This window comes from Phyllopteryx taeniolatus, unplaced genomic scaffold (genome assembly GCF_024500385.1).
Source record: "Phyllopteryx taeniolatus isolate TA_2022b unplaced genomic scaffold, UOR_Ptae_1.2 contig_45, whole genome shotgun sequence".
Classification (NCBI taxonomy): domain Eukaryota; kingdom Metazoa; phylum Chordata; class Actinopteri; order Syngnathiformes; family Syngnathidae; genus Phyllopteryx; species Phyllopteryx taeniolatus.
Genome location: NW_026903393.1, coordinates 109,982 through 129,377, shown reverse-complemented (window position 1 = coordinate 129,377; position 19,396 = coordinate 109,982). Strand labels below are relative to the sequence as shown.

Here is a 19,396-nt window from a genome sequence, read left to right as displayed (position 1 = left end):
GACGGACGAAAAACACAAAAAACACAAAAACAAAGACAATACTAGAGAGCGCGTTACCGAGGCGACCACACTGGTAGGCGCCATCTTACGATTCTTATTAAAAAAAAATTTGTAGGGCATGTTTGACATGTGCAAGGCACAATCCACAAGGTAATTTGAGACCACGTAGAGGACGCTTCCCTACACCACAATATCCGTTTCAAATTATCCATATGGACTATTGTATTAAACCAAAGTGAAGGGGAAAAAAATATTGTTTGGTCATCATAGATGGCTTTTCAAAATGGATAGAAATCTTCCCAACCAAACATCCAGATGCATTGACAGTGGCAAAAGCACTTTGTAAGGATATCATTCCAAGATATGGTATTCCTGAAAAAAATATACAGTGATAATGGTGCCCATTTTGTTAACCAAATTGTGAAAAAGATGGGAGTAATGTTTCACATTGATCTAAAGAATCATTGTGCTTACCACCCTCAAAGTGCTGGATGAGTGGAAAGGATGAATGGAACAATAAAAAACAGACTTAAAAAGTGCATTGAAGAAACAGGAAGGCCGTGGACACAGTGTTTAGAATTAGTAAAGCTGTATATAAACATAACAAGTACTTCAGGGCTATCAGCCTATGCAACATTGTTTGGAAGGCCTTATAAACTACCTCAATTTAAGAACCAATGGGAAACAAATGATGAAGCTAATTTAGCTGACTACATGCGGAAAATGTTAGAAAAACAAGCACAAAAACAAGGTGGTGAGGAATAGTGGTACACAGCTAAGTGGCAAGGCCCATTCCAAGTATTGTTGACAACCCCCACAGCTGTAAAGATAGCAGAAAGGTCAACTTGGATTCATTTGACACATTGTAAAAAGGTCATTTTGGTTGAAAACTCCGACAAGGGAGGTGAGCAAAAGTCTGATAATAGGGTGGTCTCAGACGTTTAGAATCTGGGAAGACCCGAAAGTCAGTGAAGATTTTATAAGACACCAAACTAAAGTAGAGGGCATATTTCAACCAGAATGACCCCTAAGTGTTTAAAATCAGCTATTGGGTGTGGGATGTCAACACTATCTGTTATTTTGATTTTTCTGTTAGTATGGTATTTGTGGGAATCACCCAAGGTTAAACGAAGGGACCATAAAGTAACCACTCAACCCTTACCATACATTGACGCCGTTGGTGTACCCCATGGTGTTTTAAGTGAGTACAAATTTGAGTATCAAATAGCTGCAGGATTTGAGTCCTCGATCTGTTGGTGGTGTACAACCAACAAAAACGTAGACATAATCAACAACATCCATTACAACGTGCAAAACACAGAGTGGGTTTGAAGCTGTACATGAACAGCTATCAGCCACATCACTTATGGAATTCCAAAAGAGGATAGCTGTTGACATGTTGTTGGCTCAGAGGAGGAGTATGTGCTATGTTAAGGAGCACAATGCTGCACATTCATTCCCAACAACACAGTTACGGATGGCAGTCTCACCGAGGCCATAGAGGGACTCCAAACCCTTAATGGTAAAATGGTGTTGACACCTCCATGTGGAACTCCAGGATGAATGCCTTTGGAAAATACAAAGCCGTGGTGTCCTCAATTTTGGTATCGATCGCTGTTTTTGCATCAATTTTGACCTTGTGTGGATGTTGTATTCCTTGTCTGCGTTCTCTCATTAATAGATTGATAACAACAATCTCACCCATGGAGAACCGAATGGCTCAAATGTATCCTTCACTTGGTCTAGACGCTGAAGGTAGTGACAGTAATGATGATAATGACGTGCATTATGACCTGCCGCATTTATTTCTAGATCCACGTGACTATGAATCAAGATTAACATTGCATGTTAGAGTAAATGTATGTGTTTTCATAAAGATGATCTTACAGTCAAAAATCTGAAGTTACTGTTGTATGGTGAAATGAGAATTTGAGCAAATATGTGATAAACAGGCGGCACGGTGGCCGACTGGTTAGAGTGTCAGCCTCACAGTTCTGAGGACCCGGGTTCAATCCCTGGCCCCGCCTGTGTGGAGTTTGCATGTTCTCCCCGTGCCTGCGTGGGTTTTCTCCGGGCACTCCGGTTTCCTCCCACATCCCAAAAACATGCATTAATTGGAGACTAAAATTACCCGTAGGTGTGACTGTGAGTGCGAATGGTTGTTTGTTTCTATGTGCCCTGCGATTGGCTGGCAACCAGTTCAGGGTGTACCCCGCCTCCTGCCCGATGACAGCTGGGATAGGCTCCAGCACGCCCGCGACCCGAGTGAGGAGAAGCGGCTCAGAAAATGGATGGATGGATGTGATAAACAGGAGGGAAATGTGAGAATAAATGTACATTAGTTATCTCATGTTTACTTTAAAACTATTTCAAAGCATGCATTTAGCAGTATATTGTTGATTGTATCATAAATGTTGACGTTGTCTGTGAAGAGACAAAAGATTGCGGCTGGAACATTTTGCGGTCGAAGGTCAAAAGTTAAAGCAATTAGCGTTGATGAAGAACACATCTCCATCTGCACAATGAGTCATATATGTGATTGTTTTACGTTGCTGCTGTGTGTGCCCTTATCTCAAGATAGCAGCAACGTCTGTGTAACTAGGAACCGCCCTGAGAAAAAAAAAAGAGAGGGATCGGCAGAGTGTGCTCAGAGCGGTAGGAGATTGTAACTGCGAACAACTCTAACTGTTCTCGCGAGTACATAAACCATCTTTCGTCTTCCTTCCTTGTTTATTAAATGTTCTAGGTTGTTTGAACCTGACATTAACTCACGACAAACGATTTGGCCCTATGACGCCAAATTGATGTCTGGCAAATGAGATTTTTTTTTAAATATCTTCCATGTAGTGTGACATGTCAACGACAACTCTCCGGAAGCGCAACTTGACGGAGACCAGGATTGCGTATTGTGACCGGCGCATTTGACAAGAAAAAGCCCAGTGATGGTAAAAGACGGGATAAATGTCAAGTAGTGTCTGTCCGAGAAACGGCAAGATTTGATGGCAGTGGTCTGACATAGTGTCATCGGGAAAGACCAAATGTGTCTTGTAGCCTGATCCAGCCATGAGACAACCCGAACAGCCCTGTTGCTGGTGGCTGCCTGATATTTGTCAGACAGTAAAAGAGTACATACCAACAACAATGACGAGAGAGCAAAGTGGCGCAGTGGAAGCGTGCTTGCCCTATAATCCCGAGGTTGATGGATTGAAGCCATCCTCTGCTATCTGAATCTCGTTCTCTGTTATCGTATATCTGCTCATAGGATGTTGTGGATCTGCTGTCATTTAACGTCTTACTCTTAGTGAGAAATATTCTGCAATTCAGACTTGTCAACTCATTAGCTGAGGCCCACGGGTATTGACCCTTTCCTCAATTCACTTCTTCCTGAAAAAAAAAGGTATTTTATTCACTGTTCTGTCAATTTAAAATCACTGTGTAAGTACCCATAAAGGTGGCACGACAGTACAGCGTGAAAGACAAAGGTCATGACATTAAGGCAAATACAAACGCCTTGTCGGAGCCAATGAAAAAATAGTTAAGACATTCACTATATTGACAAGGAACTGGTGGGTTTTGAATCCACACCTCCTGAGAGACAGGAGCCTTAATCCAGTGCCTTGGACCGCTCGGCCACACTACCAGATAAACCCATTTTTGTAAGTGGAATTTTATTGGGAAATGTAAGCCCGACCAAGGAAGTAAATGGGATCCCCTATCATCGCAACCTTGACGTGGAAAGCAGAGCTCTGAAAATCATTTAAGCCGACAACTGCAATTCATCGGCTGAGAGAATAATCTACTTATGCCTTGATCAAACAAAAGGATTTTAGCCCCGATATTGGCCTGATTAGCTATCGCAGCCGATTTTCCAGATCGGGTCCCGACACGTCAGGAACGACAAAACGTCTTGGAGTGTGACATAATCCACGCCCGATTTGGCCCTACGACGCCAAAATGATGTCTGGCAAATTTGATTTTTTTTGGGGATATCTTCCGTGTCGTGTGACATATCACCGACAGCTCTCAGGCAGCGCAACTTGACGGAGACCAGGATTGCGTATTGTGACCAGCGCTTCGCCTCCCGTGCTTGCTGTTGTCAACATACTTGCACGCCGTTGTTAACATTTATTTTCACGCACAAACCAATGCTTACCGAAGCTTTAGGGCATGATTCGACGGAACGCCGGCATGTTTACATACAACCGTATGTGCTTGCGGTTGCTGGGGTACATAAAATGTTTTTGCCTGCTTGCAAGCCGTATCGTATGAAATGTATGTGAACATACTTCAAGCAATCCTTCAATGAACGTTCTCTCCCGAGCACCAGTGACAAACTCGTTTTTCCTCATTTTGTAACCCCACAGTCACTCACACGCACACACAGAAACAAGACACTGGTGCGGCGCATTGTTGTTGTCACCATCGTAATGAGTGTGTCCCGCCGCGTTGACCGGTGACACGTTTTCTGCTTCCACCTCTCGGACAGGGTTTGATTTGACAAGAAAAAGCCCAGTGATGGTAAAAGACGGGATAGGGTGTAAATGTAAACGGAATAAATGTCGAGTAGTGTTGCCACTCTCTGCCCGAGAAAGATTTGATGGCAGTAGTCTGACATAGTGCCATCAGAATCAGAATCATCTTTATTGCCAAGTATGTCCAAAAAAAACACACAAGGAATTTGTCTCCGGTCGTTGGAGCCGCTCTAGTACGACAACAGACAGTCAATTGACAGAGAACACTTTTGAGACATAAAGACATTGACTAAAAAAACAGTCACTGAGCAATGAAGGGCATGATTGGCCAGTATTGGTCAACAACAGATATGCAAATCGTGCAGCGTGGCGAGACTACTACAGTGAGTGCACGAGTAATATATAATTGGCCCCACAGAAATGTGACAACGAACTCAATTCAAAAAATTGCCAGCATGTTGCAATGGAATTGTAGGTTAGGTGTTTAAGAAGTTGATTGCAAGAGGGAAGAAGCTGTAGGAATGTCTGCTAGTTCTAGTTTGCATTGATCGGTGGTGCCTCCCTGAGGGAAGGAGCTGGAAGAGCTGGTGACCGGGATGTGGAGGGTCCGAGAGGATTTTGCACGATCTTGTCTTAGTTCTCGCAGCGTGCAAGTCCTCAAGGGGGGGTGGGGGGCTACCGACAATCCTTTGAGCAGTTTTGATTGTCCGTTGCAGTCAAGAGTTTGTCCTTTTTTGTAGCAGCACCAAACCAGTCTGTGATGGAAGAACACAGGACTGATTCGATGACCGCTGTGTAGAACTGCCTCAGCAGTTGAACATACTTCAAGCAATCCTTCAATGAACGTTCTCTCCCGAGCACCAGTGACGAACACGTTTTTCCTCACTTTGTAATCCACAGTCAATCACACGCACACGCACACACAGAAACAAGACACTGGTGCGGCGCATTGTTGTTGTCGTCACCATCGTAACGAGTGTGTCCCGTCGCGTTGACCGGTGACACGTTTTCTGCTTCCACCTCTCGGCCAGTGTTTGATTTGACAAGATAAAGCCCAGTGATGGTAAAAGACGGGATAGGGTGGTATCGGAATAAATGTCGAGTAGTGTTGCCACTCTCTGCCCGAGAAACGACAAGATTTGATGGCAGTAGTCTGACATAGTGCCATCAGAATCAGAATCAGAATGATCTTAATTTGCTAAGTATGTCCAAAACAACACACAAGGAATCTAACCCCCAGCCTCACCTGCTGTGTCCTGCCCGTCAGAAAGCTGTAAATCCACTGGCAGATGGCAGGTGAGACACTGAGCTGGAGAAGCTTGGAGGAAAGGAGTTCAGGGATGATGGTGTTGAACGCTGAGCTGAAGTCCACGAACAGGATCCTCGCGTAGGTCCCTGCACTGTCGAGGTGTTCAAGGATGAAGTGCAGTCCAATGTTGACTGCATCATCCGCAGACCTGTTCGCTCAGTAGGCAAACTGCAGGGGATCCAGCAGAGGACGTGTGACGCTCTTGAGGTGGTCCAGCACGAGACGTTCAAAGGACTTCATAACCACAGATGTCAAGGCGACAGGCCTGTCGTCATTTAGACCCGAGATTGCAGGTTTCTTGGGGACTGGGATGATGGTGGAGCGTTTGAAACAGGATGGTACTTCGCACAGTTCCAGAGATCTATTGAAGATCTGAGTGCCTGCTGCTTTGTTAATCTTTTGTTGTTTGAAGATGCGCCTCAGATCCTGTTCGCGGATGGTTAACGCAGAAATCGGTGTTGTGATAGGAGTCGGTGGTGCGGCTGGATGGGTGTGGGTTGTGAAAGTGTCCTTTTCAAATCTGCAGTAGAAGGTATTCAAGTTGTTGGCTAGTGTGCGATTGTTCTCAGCTTGGGGGGATCGTCGCTTGTAATTAGTCAGCGATTGGAATACATGCCAGACTGATTTAGAGTCGTTAGCGCAAAACTGTTTTTCCAACTTTGCTGCATAGTTGCTCTTTGCAATGTTAATTTCTTTCGTCAGCTGGTTTCTAGCTCGGTTATAAAGGGCCCTGTCCCTGCTCTGATATGCGTCCTCCTTAGCTTGGCGAAGCTGCTTAAATTTGGCAGTGAACCACGGCTTGTTGTTGTTGAAAGTGCGAAATGACATTGATGGTACATTCTTCGCGCATTTAAGTTCTTGCCTGTCGGTATTAAGTGAATTAAGCAGTGATCAGACGAGCCCAGGGCGGCACAAGGTATACCACGGTATGCGTTTTTTAGCGTAGTATAGCAGTGGTCTAAAATGTGATTTTCCCTGGGAGGACAGTCGATGTGCTGCTTGTATTTAGGGAGTTCGTGGTTGAGTTTAGCTTTGTTAAAGTCCCTGAGAATAATGAGGGGTGAGTCCGGGTGTTTTTTTTCAATTTCGTTGACTTGTTCGGCGAGCGTTAGCAGTGCGGCGTTCGTGTTAGCTTGAAGCGGAATATAGGCACCAGCCAGAATGAATGATACGAACTCACGCAGCGAGTAGAATGGTTTACAGGTCAAAAACAGCGAAATCAAATGCGGGCTGCAGTGTGTGTTGAGCTCCGTGACGTCCGTACGCCATTTTTCGTTGATATAGAGGCATATCCCGCCGCCTTTTGTTTTCCCCGATGATTCCATGTTGCGGTCTGCTCGGTGAATATGGAAGCCGGGAAGCATGACAGCGCCATCGGGTACAGCGTCGCAAAGCCAGGTTTCCGTAAAGCACATGGCGGTGGAACGTCCGAAGTCTTTACTGGTCTTTATCAGGAGATTAAGTTCGTCCATTTTGTTGGGTAGGGAGCGTACATTCGCGAGGTGGATTGACGGGAACGCCAATCTGTATCCTCTCATGCGGAGTTTCATCTGGATGCCGGCTCGCTTCCCTCTGTGGCGTCGCCTCCGCCTCCATGTGCCGAAGACCGCGGACGTCGCTCCGGTGAGTAACTCGGGGGGAAAATTGAGCGGATTTGCGAAAGTTGATAAAAGAAAGTCCGGAGTCGCCTCCTAGATGGTTAGCAAGTCTCCCCTTGTGTAAATGAGTCGTGTAATGAACGAAAAACACAAAACCAAAAACAATACTAGAGAGCGCGTAACCGAGGCGACCACACTGGTAGGCGCCATCATGAATCGGGAAAGACCAAATGTGTGTTGTAACCTGATCCACCCATGAGACAACCGGAACAGCCCCGTTGCTGGTGGCTGCCTATTTGTCAGACGGTAAAAGAGTACATACAAACTACAATGACTAGAGTGAAAAGTGGTGCAGCGGAAGCGTGTTGGGCACATAACCCAGAGGTCGATGGATGGAAACCATCCTCTGCCGTTGTGGAACTGCTATCATTTAACGTCTTACTCTTAGTGAGAAATATTCTGCAATAAAGACTCATTGACTGAGGTCCACGGGTAATGACGCTTTCCTCAATTAACTTTTTACTGAAAAATAAAATCATCCTTTATTCACTGTTATGTCAATGTAAAATCACTGAGTAAGTACCCATAAAGTTGGCACAACAGTACACCGTGAAATACAAAAGTAATGACATTAAGGCAAACACTTTCAGGGGAGCTCATATTTTACGGCGACAAGCAAACAGTCAAAAGAGAACGGCAAAGAGCTCGACTTTTTTGTGGCACAAAAATACGTATTGTCCCAAACGCCTTGACAAAATGGTAGGAAATTAACGATATTGAAACGGAAGTGGCAGTGGTGGGATTTGAACCAACGCTTCCCAAGAGACTGAAGTTTAAATCCAGCACCTTGGACCACTCAGCAACACAACCTGCGAACACCATCTTTGTAAGTGGAATTTTTAGGCAAATGTAAGCCCGACCGAAGGGAAGTATGGTGTGTTATGGGATCCCCGGTATTCCATATCATTGCCAACCTTGACATGAAAAATGTGGAAAGGAGAGCTCTGAAATCATTTAAGCCAACGACTTCAATTCATTCGATGAGAGAATAATCTTTTTATGCCAAGATCAAACAAAAGGCCCCGATATTGGCCCAATTAGCTATCGCAGCCGAATTCCCAGATAGGGCCCGACATATAATGTCACTGTGTCAGTACCCATAAAGGTGGCACGACAGTTCAGCTTGAAAGACAAAGGTAATGACATTAAGGCAAATACTTTCAGGGGAGCTAATATTTTACACCGACAAGTTAAACAGTCCAAACAAAACGGCAAAGAGCTTGACTTTCTTGTGGCCGAAAATATCTCTTGTCACAAACGCCTTGTCGGAGCCAATGACAAAATAGTAAGACATTAACTATATTGACAAGGAAGTGGCAGTGGTTGGATTTGAACCCACACCTCCTGAGAGACTGGAGCCTAAATCCAGTGCCTTGGACCACTCAGCCACACTACCTGAAAACCCCATCTTTGTAAGTGGAATATTTTGGCAAATGTAAGCCCGACCGTAGGGAATTGTGTGCCATGGGATCCCCGGCATTCCATATCAGAGCCAACCTTGACATGAAAAATGTGGAAAGTAGAGCTCTGAAATCATTTAGGCCAACAATTTCAAGTCACTGGATGAGAGAATAATCTTCTCATGCCAAGATCAGACAAAAGGATTTTAGCCCAGATATTGGCCCGATAAGCTATCGCAGCTGATTTCCCAGATAGGGCCCGACATATAATGTCGGGAACGACAAAACCTCTTGTAGTGTGACATAAGCCACAACCAACGATTTGGCCCTACGACGCCAAAATGAACTGACAAATTGGACTTTTTTGGATATCTTCCGTGCAGTGTCTCCACCAGCGCAACTTGATGGAGACCAGTAGGATTGCGTATTGTGACCAGCGCATCGCCTCCCGTGCTTGCCGTTGGCAACATACTTGCGCGCAGTTGTTAACAATTCTTCTCACGTACAAACCAATGTTTACCGAAGCTTTAGGGCATGAGTCGACGGAACGCTGGCATGTTTACGTAGAACCGTATGCGCTTGCGCTTGCTAGGCTACATGACATTTTGTTGCCTGGTTGCCGTATCGTATGAAAAGTACGTGACCTCAAGCAATCCTTCAATGAACGTTCTCTCCCGAGCACCAGTGACGAACAGGTTTGTCCACATTTCATCCCCCCCAAAGGCGGCACGGTGTACGACTGGTTAGAGTGTCAGCCTCACAGTTCTGAGGACCGGGGTTCAATCCCCGGCCCCGCCTTTGTGGAGTTTGCATGTTCTCCCCATGCCTGCGTGGGTTTTCTCCGGGCACTCCGGTTTCCTCCCACATCCCAAAAACATGCATGGTAGGTTAATTGACAACTAAATTGCCCGTAGGTGTGAATGTGAGTGCAAATGGTTGTTTGTTGTATGTGCCCTGCAATTGGCTGGCAACCAGTTCAGGGTGTGCCCCGCCTCCTGCCTGAAAATAGCTGGGATAGGCTCCAGCATGCCCTAGTGAGGAGAAGAAAATGGATGGATGGATGGATGGGATGGATATATATATGTATATATATATATATATATACACACACACTAGGTCTGTATCCATACACCAAGTTAACGATTTGGTACATATGACGGTTTCGATACACAATTTTTGGGATGATTATAAGAGAATTTTTTAAAAAAAATTCTTTATTCAGAACACTTAGATTAATGGTTATAATATATACATATATATTATAAATATTGGCGGCACGGTGGCCGACTGGTTAAAGCGTCAGCCTCACAGTTCTGAGGTGCGGGGTTCAATCCCCGTCCCCGCCTGTGTGGAGTTTGCATGTTCTCCCCGTGCCTGCGTGGGTTTTCTCCGGGCACTCCGGTTTCCTCCCACATCCCAAAAACATGCATGAATTGGAGACTCTAAATTGCCCGTAGGTGTGACTGTGAGTGCGAATGGTTGTTTGTTTATATGTGCCCTGCGATTGGCTGGCAACCAGTTCAGGGTGTACCCCGCCTCCTGCCCGATGACAGCTGGGATAGGCTCCAGCACGCCCGCGACCCTAGTGAGGAGAAGCGGCTCAGAAAATGGATGGATGGATGGATTATAAATATCCATCCATCCATTTTCTGACCCACTTATCTTCTTGAGGGTCGCGGGTATCTCAGCTGACTCGACTATTGGACTATTTTGGAATTAGTACTGAAGGTAATATAGAATACTTTATATTCTAATATGTAATTCTATATGTAAGATAATATAATATAGAGTTTCATGGTAACTGGTTTGGAAGGTAAGCAAGGATGTGTATTGCAATATTATCAGATAAGGGGGTAGGAGTTTATTGCAGGAAAGCCCCCCCCATCAGGGTGTATCTGGAGACAATAAAGAACAGATGTCAAGGAAGAAAAGGACTGCGGGGAGCCACTATAGGCATTGAATTCAGGAATGTGGGACGGCGTCTGGAGACGGCATCTGGAGCCAGCGGCAAATGGTCATCATTCTGCAGAGCAACGATGACGTCAGATCAGACCATGGACCAATCAGACGACAGCGATTCCATACTTTCACGTTTGAAACATTGTATAAGTCTGGGGTAGAAACAGATAGTTTTGTTCGACTACTCTATCTGCTAAGGATAAGATAGGGATAGTTACGAACCTAGAGCTCTGCAAAATGTATCGACTCCTCTGTCAGGAATAAATTGGTTGATTTTTAATACATTGTTATGAACGTAGTTCTTTCACGAAAACGAGCACGCTGGGAACCACGAGAGTAATAGGAGATTTTAAACACAGGTTCCTTCAGTACATAGAGTAAGAGATCGAATTGATTCGATCGTTGGTGGTCAAAGACAATACGATACGAATACTGGAAATTAAATAACAAAATATGTAAAAAAGGAAGACACTTTTGTCTTTTCTGTTTAAAAATACTCACACCCAACTCAGGTCACACTCCTTTAATTTCTTTTTTGGTCACACTTTTTGTCAGAAAATGTTCTGTGTCCTGGCAGTCACAGTCGCAAGCACCGCTACTGTACTGAGTTTGCATCAGTGTCACGGACCAACTACTTAGTTATTCGAGCTGTGGCCGTTGTACGTTGCCATCCGCACACTGCTGTGATCGGTCGCCGGTTCAAATAACCAGTGATTTATTTTTTATTTTTTGTGTACAAGTTGTCACATGATTGTTAAGTTAGATAAATATGCTTTCATATAATGTAACGAATGAATACTGTTGCCAGTGTGTGTATATGAAGTGCATTGCCACTGTCTGCCCCAGAAACGGCAAGGTTTGATGGCAGTAGTCTGACATAGTGTCATCGGGGAATACCAAATGTCTTGGAGCCTGATCCAGCCATGACAACCCGAACAGCCCTGTTGCACATACCAACTACAATGACGAGAGAGCAGAGTGGTGCAGCGGAAGCTTGCTGGTCCCATAATCCAGCGGTCGATGGATCGAAACCATCCTCTGCTATCTGGAGCTCGTTCTCTGTTATCCTATGTCTGCTCATAGGATGTTGTGGAACTGCTATCATTTAACGTCTTATTCTTTGTGAGAAATATTGTGCAATTAAGACTTGTCAACTCATTGGCTGAGACCCACGGGAAGTGACCCTTTCCTCAATTCACTTTGTACTGACAATTTTTTTTTGTCCTTTATTCATTGTTCTGTCAATTTAAAATCACTGTATCAGTACCCATAAAGGTGGCATGACAGTTCAGCGTGAAAGACAAAGGTAATGACATTAAGGCAAACACTTTCAGGGGAGCTAATATTTTACGGCGACAAGCAAACAGTCCAAACAGAACGGCAAACAGCTCGACCTTTTTGTGGCCAAAAATACGTATTGTCCCAAACTCCTTGTCGGAGCCAATGACAAAATGGTAGGATATTAACGATATTGAAAAGGAAGTGGCAGTGGTGGGGTTTGAACCCACGCCTCCTGAAAGACTGGAGCTTAAATCCAGCGCCTTGGACCGCTCGGCCACACGACGTGCAAACCCCATTTTATACGGGGAATTTTTTGATAAATGTAAGCCCGACTGAACGAAGTATGGTGACAAAACGTGTGACATAAGCCACGGCAAACAATTTGGCTCTGCGACGCCAAAATGTAGTCTGGCAAATTGGGTTCTTTTTTGATATCTTCCGTGTAGTGTGACATATAAACGACAACTCTCCGACAGCGCAACTTGACAGAGAACAGTAGGATTGCGTTGTCAACATACTTGCGCACCGGTGTTAACATTTCTTCTCACGCACAAACCACTGTTTACCGAAGCTTTAGGCATGATTCGACGGAAAGCCGGCATGTTTACGTGCAACCGTATGTACTTGCGCTTGCTAGGGTACATAACGTTTTGTTGCCTGCTTGCGAGCCATATTGTATGAAAAGTACGTGAACATACCTCAAGCAATTCTTCAATGAACGTTCTCTCCCGAGCACCAGTGACGAACAGGTTTTTCCACATTTTGTCCCCCCACAGTCACTCACACGCACAGGCATACACAGTAACAAGACATTGACGCGGCGCATTGTTGTTGTCGTCACCATCGTAACGACTTCCTTTTCGTGAGAAATATTGTGCATTTCAGACTTGTCAACTCATTGGCTGAGGCCCACGTGTAGTGACCCTTTCCTCAATTCAGTTCTTACTGAAAAAAACAAAATCCCACAAAGAAGAGCCCCACCAAAAGCTAAAGACCACAAGAACTAAACTCCCAGTTGGGGAATCAAAACCCGGGCTTCCACGTGACAGGCGGAGATACTGTCCACAATACTAACGAGGAGTCTCTTGCCCTACCTCCACCGAGTGTCAAGCACACGTCAATGCACTGAACGCATTGGCAATGCCAGCTAGCGAGGCGGTTTGCTCGTCCTGCTCAGGGATAGTATGAGAGCACCAGTTTCAGTCGTGTAGTGGTTGTTATGTTCACCAAATACACGTTAGGGCCTTGTTTGGAAACATAATGATGGGCTTTTTTCTTTTCCCGCAAAGAAGAGCCCCACCAAAAGCTAAAGACCACATGAACTCAACTCCCCGTCACGGAATCGAAACCCTGTCTTCCGCATGACAGGTGGAGATACTGTCCACTATACTAATGAGGAGTCTTTTACCCTATCTTCACCTTCTGTCAAGCTCACGTCAATGCACCTGAACGCATCGGCAAAGCCAGCGAGACCGTTTGCTGGTTCTGCTCGCGGATAGCATGAAAGCAACAGTTTCAGTCATGTAGTGGTTGTTATGTTTGTCAAACACGTGTTTGGTCCCTGTTTGGAAACAAGGCTAATTAGCTTTTTTGTTTTCCCGCAAAGAAGAGTCCCACCAAAAGCTAAAGAGAATGTGAACTCGACTCCCCGTCAGAGAAATGAACCCCAGACTGCTACGTGACAGGTGGAGATACTGTCCACTATACTAACGAGGAGTCTTTTCACCTACCTTCACCTAGTGTCAAGCACACGTCAATGCACTGAATGCATCGGCAATGCCAGCAAGCGAGGTGGTTGGCTGGTCCTTCTCACACATGGCACGAAAGCAACCGTTTCAGTCGTGTAGTGGTTGTTTCGTTCGCCAAACGCGTAAGATCCCTCTTTGGAAAGGAGGCTGATGTGCTTTTTTGTTTTCCCACAAAGAAGAGCCACACGAAAAGCTGAAAAGTACAGGAGGTCAACTCCCCGTCTGGGAATTGAACACCGGTCTTCCGCATGACAGGCAGAGGTACTGTCCACTACACTAACAAGGAGTCTTGTGCCCAACCTTCACATAGTGTCAAGCACATGTCAATGCACTGAACGCATCGGCAATGCCAGTTAGCGAGGCGCTTTGCTAGACCTGCTAACGGATAGCATGAGAGCACCAGTTTCAGTTGTGTCGTGGTTGTTATGTTCGCCAAATACGCGTAAGGTCCCTGTTTGGAAACATAGTGTTGGGCTTTTAATTGTTTTCCCGCAAAGATGAGCCCCACCAAAAGCTAAAGAGCACAAGAACTCAACTCCCTGTCCGGTCCACGATACTAACAAGGAGTCGATTACCTTATATTCACTGATTGTCGAGCACGTCACTGCACCTGAACGCATCGGCAATGCCAGCGAGGCGGTTTGCTGGTGCTGCTAACATATAGCACGAGAGCAATTCAGGGATACATATTATTAGACGTGAACAAATGAGCGGGATTTCTTTGATAAATGAAAGCGTAAACCCTCCAAGTCTGTGTGTGTGTAATTTATGACATTTTCTCACATGGATTGCCTTTGTGTATGAAGAACATAACTCTTGTTATGGTTGTTATTGTTTTGTTATGACTAGCAGCAGCATCAGGGGTTGAGGTCACTAGCAGAGGGGTTATTGAGGGACTGGGTGACCCCATGGTGGCAGTGAAGAGGTGGTGCTGGTCTTGGAGAACATGGAGGAGGAGGAATATGTGGTGCTCTTATTGGGGGAGAAGGAAGAGAATGGAACAGGAAGCATCAATAACCCGACCGGTAGAGATGCCATGTGTAAGGCTGCCGTACTGGGTAGGCAATTGTATTACGCAGTGTATACAGCAAAAATGATTAAAACACGGTGACCGCTGATTCGAAGTTTTTTTTCCATGCGCAATATGTTGGAAATGTTCTGCATTAAGATCAAAGCCCAAATGGTGGAATACAGGGAACATTCCCATACCTGGATTCAAACCCAGGTCTCATGGGTAAAATCCAGGAATCCTGACCACTTGGCCATCTGGGACATGCCTTTGTTGTGTTTTTTCCCCCCAAGGTCAATCGCAAGTTTTCTGCATGAACAGCCAAATTGGTGGAATCCTGGTTAGGGTCGCAGGGTGCTGGAGCTTATCCCTGCTGACTTCAGGCGAAAGGCGGACTACACCCTGAACTGGTCATCAGTCAGTCGCAGGGCACATATAGAGACGGACAACCATTCGCACGCACTTTCACACCATCACAGTGTGAGCTGAACCCACGCTGCCCACACCAAAGTCAGGCGAGCGTACCACTCGACCATACTGTGAGTCGGACCTGGTTCTCTGGGTGATCCATGCCATAATACTGGAACTGAGGTAGTTACCATACGAGGTGACAAAGTCTAAATGGTAGAGAGCCGAAGCGATTCAAGGAACATTCCCAAAATGGTCGTCAAACCCGGGCTGCCAGGGTGAAAACCAGGAATCCTGACCACAGACCATATAGTGGTGTGACTTCAACTTTTTATTAAAAAAATTCTTCACTTTCTTTCAAGCCCAATTTTTCGTAAGACCATGAGGCCAAAACAAAATAATTCAGGTTACATTCCCATACCACGAGTAGGAGACCAGTGAAAACCACTAATCTCTTTTTATAAAAAAAATTAAAATTAATATTTATTAATAATAGAGATTTCATAAATTATATATATATATATATATATATATATATATATATCAATAACTAAAATATAAAAATATAAAATCTTTCAAGCTTAAGTTTTATTGTATTTGATGAATTTTAACTCTTTAAAGGCCAATATGTTTACATACTTTTTATCTTCGAAAAATACTCAAAATATACTAATACAAATTAAGAAATAGACGTAGTTAAATATGAGTAATATTTAAATTTTTAAACTGATTACATTTGGAGGATTTAAAAATTGAAAAATAAAAATATAATAAATTATGTAATTAGTTTTCAATACATATATTATATTACATATAAATATATTTCAAAAACAAAAAAGAATTAAAATTTAATAAATGGTAATACATATTTCATATACATTTTTCAAAAAGAAGATCAATTGCATTTTAGGAATTTTAATCGTTTGAGATAAAAAGATATACAATAAAATATATATATTACTGGCTTTTTTTACAATATAATCTTATTTTGTACAATTTTGATAAATAAAAAAATAAAAATAAAAAAAAATAATCGAGTTAATATATGTACATTTCAAGATTCCCGTGACCCTTGTGAGGATAAGCGGCACAGAAAATGGATGGATGGATGGATATTTCAAGATGAATTTTAACTATTTATTATTGAATTAGTTTACAGCACGAGGCAGAGTGTGTACTTCAAAGAAAACAGACCAGTAGCGGGGTAAAAAAAAATAAAGTTAAAAAAATTAAAAAAAAGCTAATTTTGCTACACGCTTTGAATTGGAAACAAGTAACCCATCTGGAAGATAAATGTGAAAAGCCTAAACTTGAAAGTTAGTATTGGACAAACTTCAACATGTCCTAGGATTTCTAAAGCGTTAACCTTAGCAATCCATTCATAGCCAACATTCACTCTTGCTTTATTTCTCACCCGTTGTTTTTTCCTGTGAAAACATTCCAAGTGGTGAGGGGCGGGAAAAAGAGGCCCCCTTTGTTGTCGTAAACGTCGGACGTGTGTTTACTCAGGGAAATCCAATGACTTGTGTGTGTGCCAGCGCACTTCCAGGACAGAGTCTGTTTGGAATCACAACATGAGAGGTGCCATCTCTGGCTAACATCTCTCCCACCCCTTCACGCACACATACACTCACCCCTTCGCAGACGTCATCTTCCCGCCGGAGTCAGGAGCAGGGTCACATCAGAAGCTTGTGGCGCCAGGCCGCCTCGCTGAGGAACACCTTCCCGCAACTCAGGGCCTTCGGTTACAGGTGAGTCTGCAGTAAAAAAAAAAAAAGCACCCAGAACCCCTCCCTAACTCATTTCACACAGAGGATTTTTTTTTCCAGTTGTTGGTGCTCTGTGTGAAAGCTTTTCAAGATGCAAGTCATCATGAGGCCAATTATTTGGCTTTGACTTGCAAGTGCAGACTTGAGATATGAGCTCTGTATGGTGGCGGTGAACTTAAATCAATTCACTCCACAATAAGAAGCAGGTTGGCAAATAGCAAACAAGTCATCCAAAAAAGAGGCTTCAAGCTATTAATGCCACTCTCAGTTGATGTTTACTGTCATACTAAACATTAAACTAAGAGGATTACACTTTGTGTATTTAAAACAATTGTTTACGCTAGCTTAATGCCAGCACACAATGCAAAACGCCATGGACAGGCTAACAAATAGCATCAATAGTTGCCGTTTCCACAAAATTAGCACAAAGAACACAGTTAAAGTTACTTCTCGCCTCGTTGGGTTCTGGGTAAAGGTACAGGGAAACAAATACTATCTCTACCTTTATGGCTCTGCTGCGCCTTCCAGATCACTGTCCAACATGCGAGGCGAGTGCGCCGCTGCAGACCAGCTTTCACACACACACAAACTACTGAAAGGCTCTCCAAAGGACTACTCAAACACTCTCGTACACACAAGTCTTGCTCTCATTAACACTACTCAAATGCTCTCATTGGTACGACTCAAATGCTCTCATTGACACAACTCAAATCCTCTCATTGACACTACTCAAATGCTCTCATTGATACTACTCAAATGCTCTCATTTACACTAGTCAAATGCTCTCATTTACGCTCTCATTTACACTATTCAAATGCTCTCATTTACACTACTCAAATGCTCTCATACGAACGCGTCTTGCTCTCATCAACACTACTCAAATGCGTTCACGCGAGCATGTCAATCACATTCTCGCACACATCACTGGCATTCACGAGTTCATGTCAATCATGCTCACATGTGAATAGTGTAAATCTTTTATTAGGTAGTTCAATTCAAAAAGTGAAATTATAGAGCACGCACTCAGAGTGAAGTATTTCATATTTAAAATATGTATTATTTTGATGATTGCAGCTCATAGCAAATAAAAAAAATTCACCATATTGAGAAACTAAAATATAACATCAAACGAAATAGTGAATTCATTCAAGAAATACTGATTTTTAATGTAGAAATTAGGCTGGAATTTGCCCTCTGAAAAGTACTTCAGCGTTTAATCACTATGAGTACTGAAGAAAAACTTTTCAACTATATTCTAATTTATTGAGAGGTACCTATATTTAATAAAGTCATGAAACATTTGACTCTGACTGGAGTGCATAGCTATGATACGAGTTTCACGACGACAATTAAATTCCTTCTTTCCCTTTGGACACATCATTAGGTACACCGGCGCAGGGGAGCTTAAACGCGATGATCTGGCCATCCTGCCTGTAACGAAACGTATACGTTTCAGATTGTAATGCAGCGGTGTTGCAACTCTGCCTTGAGTCCAGGAATAAACACACGTCCACTGCGCTTTAGACCGAAGGGCACATTTCCATCTCAAATGCTCGCATACATACTTGTGGGAGATTTATTTTAAGATCGATAGATATACAGATAGACAGACAGATAGATAGACAGATCGATCGATAGGGTCAGATGTGATCATGGTATGGAAAATATTAACATTGCCCATTTTATGTTAGAGAAAAGAGGTTTGAACATTGTTATTACATGTGTATCAGTGCACAACCAAAGGATTGAGAGACTATGGGCAGAGCTTAATCGAGTTGTATCCAGACACTTTATAAATCTCTTTAACTTCATGGAGGAGCATGGGGTACTGGATTCGCTGAATGAACTACATCTATTTTGCCTGCACTATTTGTATCTGCCAAGAATTGAAAGAGCAACAACTGAATTTATCAATCAATGGAACAATCATGGCCTCTCTACACAAGGGGGTAAGACACCTCTTCAATTGTGGCATGCAGGTGTTATTAACAATGCAGGAATCCATCCAGCCATTAACAGTGTCTTTGATGCTAATAACTACTTTGGCGTTGATCAAGAAGGCCCATTACCTGAACTGCAAACTAATAATCATGTGGTGATTCCAGAAATTAATACAAACATGGATGACATTTCAATGAAATTGATTCAACAAGTGAACCCACTCGAAAATGATGGTAACCATGGAATAGATATTTTCTGTTCACATCTGAACTTTATTCAGTGACTGAACATTGACGATACATCTGTTAAAGAAGACCAAGGGTTTTGTTTTTTTCCCCTCTCAAGAGTTTGTGATTATAGGTCAACTGAATGAAAATTGTCTTATTTTTGTTACTTCTGTAGATTTCTTAGCCATGTGCTTTCACATTTGAGAATAACATGT

At 43.5% G+C, this 19,396-nt stretch overlaps 2 non-coding genes across 2 annotated transcripts; both read right to left on the bottom strand.

The window, feature by feature from the left end:
* Positions 1 to 8,753: 8,753 nt before the first annotated feature.
* On the bottom strand, positions 8,754 to 8,835 carry trnal-uag (transfer RNA leucine (anticodon UAG)). Its single transcript has one exon. It is a non-coding gene; the product is annotated as a tRNA-Leu (tRNA).
* Positions 8,836 to 12,281: 3,446 nt separating this feature from the next.
* Positions 12,282 to 12,367, bottom strand: trnal-uaa (transfer RNA leucine (anticodon UAA)). Its single transcript has one exon. It is a non-coding gene; the product is annotated as a tRNA-Leu (tRNA).
* Between the last annotated feature and the right edge of the window lie 7,029 nt (positions 12,368 to 19,396).